A 12394-nucleotide genomic window follows, 5' to 3' on the forward strand; every position below is an offset into this window, starting at 1 on the left:
TTTCCTAGATACTCTTCATATGTTTTTTGCCTTTTGTTTCTTCCCACATGACTTTCCAATATCTCCTCAATCTCCTTTATAGTTTAAGTACATGTTGAAATACTCCATTGTGCTTCTCCAACTTCATCTTCATCACCTCCTTCATGATACTCTATCAAATTTGAAATGGTGAATACTAGTGAAATATTTAGTTTAGTAAGAAACTCTACATCATAGGCATTTCTAGAATCATACATTTTTACTATCCTCCATGATCCAAAATTCTTTAATTTTTCATCTTATTATATGTATCCACTAGAAATTGCTCCTTTCTCAAATGAACCACGACTTCATCGCCAATCTAAAATTCCTGACATCTCCTTTTCACATCTTCTCTAACCTTCTATTATGTACTCATCTTTATAATGTGCTTCCTCATATCCTCATGGATGTTCTTCAAATGTTTAGTAGACTGTTTCTCTTTAGATCTATGTACTTCTCATTTATCCAACTACCTCAATTGAAAATAATTTCTCAAAATCCTCCCATATACAATCTGGAATGATGATTTACCAATACTCCTATTCATAGAATTATTGTATGTAAATTATTTTTATAGTAAAATCAGATCCCATCCCTTTCATTTCTCTCTAGGTAAGCATCTCAACAACTTCCCCAAACTTTGAATCACAACTTTGGTTTGTCCATAAGTATATGGATGATGCAATGAACTGAACCTCAAATCTATATTTAATTTCTTCACATTGTATGCCAAAACTACCCAATGAACTTGTTATCTCAATATAAACCTATAATCTTTGGAATACCATGTAGCCTGACCACTTCCTTGAAAAAAAATTCTTCCACATCAATAGCATCACTAGTCTTCTCGTAGGAAATGAAATGTGCATTTTTTTCAAAATCTATAAGCAATCACAAATATCTAAAAATAATATTGATGTATACTTGATAAAGAAAGAACAAAATACATGTTGACATCCTCTCACAATTTTTTTGGTACAAGTAATGGTTGATACAACCCAATATTATTCTTTGAGCTCCTTTTGCCATCTGACATGCTCCACACAAATGAATTTACATCTTCCTACAAATTTATCTAGTAATAATTCTCAACAATCAAAGCAATGGTTTTATCTCTACCAAAGTGTCCATCCTATCCTCTACTATGTTTCTCCTTGATGAGATTCTCTCTCATAAAACTTTTTGGAATGCACAACTAACTTCTTTGGAATAACATACTATCTTGGATTATAAAATCTAGTCACTTTTTCATGCCAAGTGTACTAGGTTCTATACAAATCTTCCAAGCTTAACCAAAATCAAGAACCTCCATGTATAAATTATTGATTTCCTTGAGCCCAACCACCTCAATCTTCATTTCTATCAACAAAATTTTTCTTCTACTAAGAGAATCTACAATTTTGGTTGACTTTCCACTCTTTTTTTTCAAGAAAAATGTATAACTTTGAAAAAAAAACAACCCATTTCAAATACCTTTGGGTTAGGTTTCCTTGAGTATTCAAATATTGCAATGTTTGATGGCCAGTATACAAAAAAAAACTCCTTAGGAAGAAGATAGTGTCTCCACTTCTTCAATACCTAAACTATAGCATAAAAATATTAATCATAAATAAAATACATTATTTTGGCATATTCGGTCTCTCACTATAATAAGTAATAGGTCTACCTTATTGGCTCAATATAGCAGACTATTGAAATAGCACTAGCATCACAATCTAATTGAAGCACCTTATTAAAATATGGAAGTGCTAAGATGTGCTTCCTTGTAATGTTATTTTTTAATAGATTAAAACCCTTATCTACTCCTATACTCTAGTTAAATTATTTCCTTTTCCTGCTCATTGTTTCAGCCAAGGGTCCACAAATGCTACTTATACCTCTTCTAAACTTTCTAGAAAAACTAGTTAGTCCATGAAAAGATCATAGCTCTATTGCACTTCTTGGAAAATACAAATCAAGGATAGCCTTCACTTTCTTTGGATCCATTTTTCAGGCCTTCTATAGATATTATGAATCCCCAGTACACAAACTCCTTCAAAAATTTACACTTCTTCAAACTTATCAAAAATATATCCCCCCTCAATATATTAAACACCTTATGAATGTGCATCAAATGCTCCTCCAATGTCCTGCTAAAGATCAATATATCATCTTGGTAAAAAATGACAAACTTCTCCAAAAAAATTATTTGTACCTCATTCATTAGCCTCCTAAAAGTGCTTAGTGCATTGGTTATCCCAAAAGGCATTACTAATCCCTCGTACAAATCTTCCCTTATATTGAAAGGAGTTTTCCAATAATCTCCTTCTCTAATGCAAATCTAATGGTACCCACACTTTAGATATATCTTTGTGAAACACATAGCTCCACTCAAATAGTCCATAATATCATTCCTCTACGATAATGGAAATCAATACTATTGGGTGCTCAATTTGCATGAGACCAATGGCAAGAATCTGTTGAATGATATCCTCTCTTGAAAAGCTAATCCTTTTGAGATCAACTATAAGGTTCTGTATTTGTCTTTGCGATGCACCAAAATCTACTTAGTTGAAGATAAATGTGATTGTTCACAAGGAGGCCTTTGCTGAATCTAAAAACACACCAAAGAGAACAATATTTTATGTATTTTCTATTTTTTGATGAATGCAAACTACCAATGAATCTAAAATGCATTCCTATCCTAACAAGGGGGTCAACAAAGCAAAGAAAATAACGAAACTGAAAGCAAATAACTTGAAATTGAAATAACTTGAAATTTAAATCCTAAATGGACATAAGCTATAGAAAACAACACGTTGCAAGTTAAACTTTCAAAGAAATTGGTAGGAAACTAATGAAAATAGGAGCAACACTTTCTAGAATCCACTGATGCAATCATTGATGGGAATTTCAGTAACCAAATGATGTTTCACTCTTCATCAAATCACAAGGCCATGAAAAGTGTGCTTATGCAAGACAAAGAATTATGTAGGCACAATTTGTGATCTCTCGTCAAGCTAGATACGTTAGTGGAATTTGTAAACTTGTAGCAAAAACCAAAGCTAAAATATCACAACTAGAAACAATGCAATAAACCTTTGGTTCAATCACAATCTCATGAATAAAATCCACACAAATATTACACATTCAGGCAAAAATCACTAGACTCCAAATGCGACAACTAAAACCATAATTTTATTGCATAATAATGATGGCCCTCATTACATTTTACAATGGAATATTTATAAGAAATCATCTGCTCAATTTATGTTGAGAGTGGGAGATATCTTGATGTAATAAAATGCTTTTAACAATAAAAATAAACTAAATATTTACAAACTATCAACTAATCTTGTGCTTAGAGGGACTCCATCCATATTTTACTCATTAATTGGATGCATGAGCCCTTTAGATGTCAAAAAAAATGAAAGCATGAGAGAGAAAAGTAGGAGGAGGCCATCAGTCAAAGTGGAAGTGCATGGAGGTGCCAAAAATAGGAGCTGGTCCTTCACTAGGCATGTGTCAGAGTTAACTTTCCATCAAAATGCACTCTCGATGCATGGAAAGTGTTATTTTTGGAAGTAGTAGTCAACTATTAGCACACCTCTAAATTGTAGACCAATGGAGCAGCATGAAAATGTGGAGCTATAGACCTACGAATCTATAGAGTTGTAGACCTCAATAGGGTCAAAATCACAAAATTTTACTTAGTGTCAAAATTGAAATTCTGGCATCTGGGTTTTGTTCTTCTTCATCCCAAAGCAATGTTTGGATGTTTGCCCTTAAATTTCTCTATCATCTCAGTAATTTTGGCCACAACTAGAAGATCTAAAGCCTGATACTTGTCCTTGACCTTCTGTCTATTGTTGTTCACCTCAATTCAAGTCTTTGCAAAGTCTTCGAGTTTGTTGTCCAATTCTAATAGTGCTTCTTCTATCTTGAAGGCTTGTCCAATATCTTCATCACTGGATGTTTCCTCTATGGTCTTCTTGAAATTCTTCACTACTACCTCAATTGGAAATAGCTTCTCTTATTTTTCATCGTCAAAAATGTCCAAGCACGCATAGCTGTACATCTTTTCTACTTCCAAAATTCACTCTCAAGCTTGGTCCTTAAGCCTATGTATCTCATCATGAAATGTTTCCATTACTTTATTTCCATCCACCATCTTGTCTATCCAATCATCTATCATGTCTAGAACTTCTCTACTATATACATCAATTAGAATGTGATACTTTTGCAATTTTATGGCTTCTAGGTTTTGCAAATCTTTGCTCCATGCCCATACCTCATCCATGATATTGAAGTCTTGCCTCAAAATTTCCATGATCTCATCAATATTCTCTTGCATATCATACAACAACTTCAAAATTCTCATGATTATAGTGACACCTTTATCCTCAAGGATGTCTCACCATTCCTGACAAGCTTTCAAAAATGGATTGAGTCGTACACCTTCACCTTCTCTAAGAATGGTATTTAGAGTCTCCTCAGGGCATTCAAGATCAAGATGACCAACAACTTCAGCTAAATATCCATTTAGGATCTCAACTTTCCTTCAAAGAGTTCATAGTTCAATTTCATCCTACTCCATGTACCTGAGAACCTCTTTGACTCCCATAGTCATCATCTATCAGGATGTATCCCATGTAGGCTTTCCCAACATAATATATTTCACTTCATAGTCCCCAAAACTAATAGCTTCTACATCTATAACTTTAGGAGGATGATCCACTTGTGCAAATAAGTCTTGGTTGCATATGGTAGTGATGAACACAAATTTCATTGCATCATGTAATGGAGACTCAGGCTTGTTCAAGATCTCTATAGTATCACAAATATCATCTTCTAGGGAATAGAATTGATGCTTGTCACTTCTCATTATTTCTTTTTGGAACCATCTTGGGATGTGTCTCTCTACAACCTTGGCTCTAGATGATGAAGGGGTGTGCTCAACTACCTCCTTTCCTTTATCACTCTTGTTTGGAGTCTCCTATTGTGAAGACTCTTCTTCTATAGTCTTAGTCTTTGTAGATCCTATAGTTTGATCCTCAACATCTTGAGAAATTTGTTGCACATATTCTACTATCTGTGCCTCTTTTGATGCCTCATCAATAACTGTTGGTTCTAGTTTCTCTTGTGATGATGGTTTCTTTTGAACATGTTCCTCTTCTGAACTCGGAGGTGGAGTAATTGAACCTTTATCTACCAATGTAATCTATGGTGTAGATGGAGAAGTGAGATTAGGACCTTATGTCTTTAGTGGCATCTATGTATAGTCTTCCTATTGGAGTTCACCTATGAAGGTGTCTCTGATCTTATCTCTAACCAATTTTGTACCCACGGGCATAATATCAAAATCTGTCATGGAGAAGTCATTTTCACCTTGCTCCCTTTGCTCATTCACCCACTGGTACACTTCATCTTCCAAGGAAGAGAGCTCTACTAGTTCTACTTCGGTGGGTGGTGGGGTACTGGTGGCACTCTTTCTTCTCTCTATCTCTATGGCTTCTACTAACCATGTTCTTATTTGTAGGGGTACCTGTTCCTCCTCCTCTGATTCCATTTCTTCCTCATCCTCTTCTTCCTCTAGAATAGTTCTAGGAATAGATGGGTTAGGTACTAATCTTCTATCTATCCTTTGTATTTTCTTCATCTTAATCTTGATCCTCTTCTATTTCTTGGAAATGGAAGGAGAAGGGGGCTTATCTTGTATAGGAGAAATTGAGTCTTCTGAAATCTCTCCCTATTCTAGTTGGTTTTGTACAATAGGAGGCAACTGAGGTTCATCTTAGATTTGAGAGGCTCCAATACCTTGGGATTCTTGTGAGCTTTTTCCATGCTACCAAGAAGACACATCTTCTGTAACCTATTCTATCTACATCCTCTAAGCAAAGGTTCTCTTCCTCTTTCACTTCCTTTCAGGAGGGTGATAATATCCTACTGGGTGATCAAGCTAGTAGACTATCTTTGGCCTAATAGGAGACTGGAGTGCAAAGATAGAAACAGTGACATTCCTTCCCTTACCCCTTTCTAGGCAAGCACATGCATGGAAGATTATAGTATTAGGAATTAGATCAAGTGGAAAAGGCTTCTTAGTCCAACTCTTTGTCATTCAAATGACATCTCTCGCTCGATGATCAATATCATCTCCTTGCTCTCTATCAACTTCTGCATTTAGAATGGGTATCTCACCAACTTTATCTGCATTGAATAGGGGATCCAATAGTTCCTTGGAGTCCTATAGCCTTATCTCATTAGGGATGGTCAAATGGAGAGCCTTTTTTGCTAGATACAAAGTCATCCTACAATAGTCTCTGATGCAGACATTGTAGTCAGTTGTGGCATTCATCCAATGATCTTCAATGCCATCCTCATGATAGAAATCCTTCTCTACTAGGTTTTCCACTTTTCCCACATTGTCAAAATATGGCCAAGGAGATTTGTACTCTTCAAGTGGATATTTCTCCCATTCCCACTCAAATGTCAAAATATTCTATTTTCTCTTCACCTAATATACTCCTATGAAAAATGGCCAATCCCAACAAGGTCTTCATTGTCTTTTGATCCTCTAATTAGTTGACTCAATCTACCAAGATATTTCCATTAGGACCAACTTGTCACTTGGGTACCTTAGGAGTTTCTTTGGATTGATAGATGCACCACCTACTTGAATATATGTAAATGTCCTAAACTAGATGAAATATGCTCTGAGAGCTGTGATCTGTGTCTTGGCTTCCTTGGAAAATCTCTTCCCATAATCCCCTTCAATGAATCAAATGATCAAAAAGATGAAAGCATCATTTATGATTCTATACTCTTTGCTCTACAATGAGAGCTTCTTCTTCACCAACTAAGGATAGACTATGTATGGCCAAGCATTGAGGTCTTACATATTGCCTTTCTTGTATAACTTGGGATAGTACATTGCCCTTACTACAAGTAGGTACACCACATAATAAGTCATATAGAACTTCTTCTTGTCCTTTACAATCCTCAGCTACTCACACAACTGTTCACTAAGTGTGGTAGCCCAATCCAATGGTATTTTTGCATGCTCGATGGTCTCAATGAAGTTGACCACGAATGAAGTGAGATGACCTATTATAGGTAAGCCCATGACTCCGCTTAAGAAAATGATAGAGTATCTGATGTCATCCTTCATGCATCCCTGAGTCATATCTAGTTTTCTAATTATTTTCCCCTAAGGTGGCTTCTCAATGAAGTACAAGGAATGTATAATATCAATGACCTCTTCATGATGATCTTTATACCATATTTTAGCTACTTCATATGAGAGTTAGATGAACTGATTGGCTTTGGGAAGATGGAAGACCCTCTTGATGTTTTCAGGTTGCAAATCTAAGACCACTTCTTTGATAATGCTCTTAACTATCCTTTCATTAGGAATGAAGTGTTGAGACAAGGTCATGACCAATTCAACTGATTATACTGACACATGATGTGATGCTACATGCACTAATTTGGATTAGATCAATGTGGATAATAAGGTTGACCTTTGTGTGAGATTGTTGTAAACTCTTAGGAAGGTTAGTTTCTTTGATCTCAGCATACTCATCGTGTAGTCTTGACTTTGGGGTACACCTTAGAACTTGAAAACTACAGGTTTCACTGTTGCTCTAGATGTAGACACCATTTGATTACATTTCCTACACATCATGATAAAAGAAAATGTCATCAGTCACACGATAAAAAAAATGTCCCACTTGGGGACTTATTCATTTCTAACTTAGAAAATAAATTATTCATCATTTAAAAAAAATATATATATATTTCTAGATTTTTCAAAAATTTAAAATAACAATTAAACAAAACAACTTTTTTTTAAAATGCGGAGACAAAAACCCAACCACATGTGCCAAGGTAAGCAAGTACATGTGGGCACATGTCATTGCATGGCAAAGTGCACAACCCAGGATGCATGAGCACAACCAAGCATGCAGCGGCATGTGTGGATCCTATGCGCATATAGCCAGGCACATGGCCTATGCATGACAAGGTGCACAACCTACCTGCATGAGGCTAGCATGCATAGCCTGCCTGCAAGTGACTTGCATGCACAAACTATGCATGGCCCACCTATGTGTGGCATAGGTGTGGCCTGCTTATGTGCGATGGTGCAAGAGGGAGATGGGGGTGTGGAGAGAGAGAGGGGGGAGAGTTACCTTGCTCCCTCCTCCAAACATACAAAAAAAAAATGAAGAAGAAAGATGGGGGGAAGGGTTTTATAAATATTCCCTCTTTGCACATGAAATGAAATGTGTGCAACACCTCAGTGCACATGTGCGGGTGATGGGAGGGGAAAAAAAAAAAATTCCAAATTTTTAAATTTTTTTGCATTTTTTCAAATTTTGACTCTACAACACAAACTTCTAAACAAATTTTCTTCCTCTGACTCTCGAATTATGAGTTTGGGAGTCAAAAAAAGTAGGGGGTCCCCATTCCTAGTGAGGAATGGGGCATGTGTTGTGGACACCACAACAGATACTTGATTGTGATTATCTTGATAGCTCAACCATCTATACACATCCTATTCTCTATTATTCTTTGATGCTAATATTGTTGGACAAAAGATGGACTTAGTTTCTCTTCAATCAACCCCTTCTGCAAAAACTCTTCACTTTGTGCTAGTGTCATTTTGTATGTTTTCCCTTTTGGCAAAATAAGGGTAATCCATTAGGTACCTTATCTAACACAATATCATGAAACTCTCCCAAAATTCTATAACTAATGTATGTACTTCCTTTTCTTCTTCTTTACCATCTTTTAGAATTATAAAAAAATACATATACTCACACTTTATACCTTTGAGAAACTTATTTCCATAAAAAAAACATATTTTGATAGCTTTCCATGCCTTTTCTTCTTTCTCCTTCAATGGCTTCAACTTATCTTCCATTGATTCTTTGTTAGAGTGTAAGTATTTTCTCACCCATCATCTACAACATGCCTATAAAACTTCCATGGCCTACCAAGCAACATATGACATATATCCATAGCTTTGGTATACTAAAGTACCTCATTTTGGTAGCTTCCAATGTTGAACTTCACTAAGTATTTCTCATTGACCACGACCTTGTGGTCATCTTGCAGCTAGCCAATACAATATGGACACAGGTGTTTCTACCTCTTGAGATTTTACTTCACGAACATCTTTTATGACATTAAACTCTTAGTAATTTCACCATGAATTATCATATCATAGCACGTATCTTCCTCCTTTGATCAAGTTCAATCTCACCACTCATCAGATAGTTCTATAAATTAGGACTTCTCCACTTTCAAAATAGTCAAAATGGGATGATTTCACATATTCATCAACATGCACAACTCTAGTCTATCCTACTATTCTCCAATTTTTCCTTCGTTGGCACTAGGAACATGAAAGTTCTTTATTTCCTTCTTCTCCATAGTAAATATAAAAACTATCAAAATATCATCTTTCAGATCCTTTCCCTCTTCCATTGTGATCTGATCTCTATTGTTGTGATCATGGAAGTGAATGGAATTTTTTCCCCTCTAGTTCTGCCTACTACCACTATGCTCATCCTTTTTCTTTTGAGCATCATTTTAGCTTCTATAAGACCATCCACCACATCTTCCACCATGATGTCTTCTACTATTCTTTTTGTCAAACTTCTTGTTTTATTTTTTCTCAACTCTTAGGGTAAAATGATATACCTCTTCATTAGTGTTCATTTGTCCTAGGCTTACATCCTCCTGATTGCCTATCCTTAACCTATTAACAAAAAACATTACTTTTTCTTTATCAACTTTTGCATGACTAATTCCTATGAGAACTCAATACAACTACTTGGTAAACTCTTGAATAGATCTTCTCACTTGCATCTATCACCTAAATTTATCTATTACTTGATCTCATCTATTATTTTGTCCTTCCCTCATGTATTTCCATCCAACTCAATCTCCTTCTACTAAATCTCCGCATTTTCATTCAATTTTTCCATCACAAACTTGACCATATTACAATCCTCAATATAAATTCATACTCAAAGTATTCCCCCAATTTATAGATCCAATCGATCAACTCCTCTAGGCTAAGATTTCCATAAAACATGGGAACATCAAAATTAGGTCTTTCTCCAATCTTTGAGATGGCCTTAAAAAGAATTTCTTCTTCTTGGTTTAGAACTGCTTATTCTTCAGCATTTACTTATTTTTCTCCTTCATCCTCTCTTTCATCTCTTATGGAAAGACTTATTCTTCTATGCATTTTTCCTTCCAATACTAGCATCTGTATCTATAGGGGTTTAAAACCCTCAAGTGTAACACCTATTTCTCTTCCACCGCACTCTTTGTGAAGGGATTTTTGTGATTCCAATGAAACCCTAGTATATTTTGCCTCACAATTCATGATTTATCTATATGCTCAACCCAAACCACCATCCTAGTGAAACAACCTCACAATTGACGATCTATTTATGCACTCTAAAACTCCTACTCTAATACCACTTGATGAAGGGTACTCCCCTTAATACCGAAAACACATAACAGAAATAAAGAAATGACAACACTTTATGAGACAAACTATATGGGATTCTTAATATTTCCACAAATGTGAAATTGCAAAATTTTGAAATATGATATGCAAACTAACATGGTTGCCTTCTTATAATAATTTGCAATATAGAGTTCTGAACTATCATTAAGAGATGCCCAAATATCACTACAAGCCTTCTTGATATAGGCAAATTTTCACTTCCCATGAAGGTTCTAGACCTTAACCCTAGCCCCTGAGGCTGGAAAAACTCCAATTAGAAATTTTTTCTTAATTTATTACATAAGATTGGTCATAATTATTTTTTTGGAACTTCAACTTCTAGAGGCCATATCTTTCAAACTGTACATCCAATTTCCAACTATAATCTCTTTCAAAATCATTAGCTCCTGAACTATAATATTTGACATGAGAAAGTGCTAGTCAACCAAGCCATGACCTTTTTTTAGAGCCTCTAATGCCTTCAAATATGAGATGAAAGATTTCATACCAAAAAACCTCAATAAATTTTGTAATACATATGGTAGGACTATTAGAGTGGGGAACTTATCGTTGCACCAAAAGATTGATCTATTAATGCCAAACTAAAAACCTCAACTTATAGTACATAAGAGACAGTTAAGCCCTTGTCACAAATCCCAAGCAGATTGCTGACCAAATTTCTAACAATCTCCCCCTTAGGATTAGCCAAGGGTCTAAGGATCAAACTTGTGACCAAGCTTTGATACGACTTATTAGAGTGGGGTTTTGTTGCACCAAAAGATTGATCTTTTAATGCCCAATAGAACCACTCAACTTATAGTACATAGGAGGTGGTTAAGCCCTTGTCAAAAATCTCAAGGGGAGCACTAACCAAATTTTCTAACAAGGATAATGCAACACCACTAGTAGGCTAATATGACTGAGATGAAGCTCCACCCATTAAATAAGAACATTCCAAGGTCATATGACCCACATACTGTAAATAGTAAGTTTCCATAAATACTAACTTTATACTGAAATTTTTCTTAATGAAAATGAGTAAAAAAAAATATTTCTGGGTGATGTAAGATTTCCCTTAAACTATGGATGCTCTTCCATTAGCATCATTTAAATCTTTGTATTTTGATACTGTTCTTTTTTGGGTCCCTATAAAATTGTCTTTTACCTTAATACAAAAAAGCTCATGAATACTAAATGTATTCTCTTCTCTGAACAAAATATTGGTCAACTACTAAATATTTGTAACTAATGTAATGTTATATATATATATATATATATATATATATATATATATATATATATATATATATATATATATATATATATATATATATATATATATATATATATATATATATATATATATATATATATATATATATATATATATATATATATATATATATATATATATATATATATATATATATATATATATATATATATATATATATATATATATATATATATATATCCTAAGATATGGGAGTTTTTCATTATCCTTAAATATTTTTCTTAACTTTCATTAAAAGAAATAAATTATTGTAGTACATGTGGTTTTTTATGCACTATGATTTGCACCTTCCCATCCTTCAGCTCTACTCCCCTTTGTATCATGCCTTGATTTGTTCCTATATTTGATCCTAAGGTTTGGACTACTACAATTTCTTCTCCCTTCCTCTCTTCCCCTTTTCTTTCTAGTTCACCCTTTCCTCACCATCTTCCTCCTCTATTAGAAGCTCCTTCTAGCTTGCAGATTCATCTTGGCTCTTCTCATCCCTTATTTTTTTCTATTGGAAAAGACTATAATTGATAATGTTGACCCTTCTTGTGCACCCATCAAAGAATAGGTGTTATTTTCCTCTAAGG

The sequence above is a fragment of the Cupressus sempervirens genome, chromosome 9 (genome assembly GCF_028749045.1).
Source record: "Cupressus sempervirens isolate cs-2001-9-10 chromosome 9, ASM2874904v1, whole genome shotgun sequence".
In the NCBI taxonomy this organism is placed as follows: Eukaryota; Viridiplantae; Streptophyta; class Pinopsida; order Cupressales; family Cupressaceae; genus Cupressus; species Cupressus sempervirens.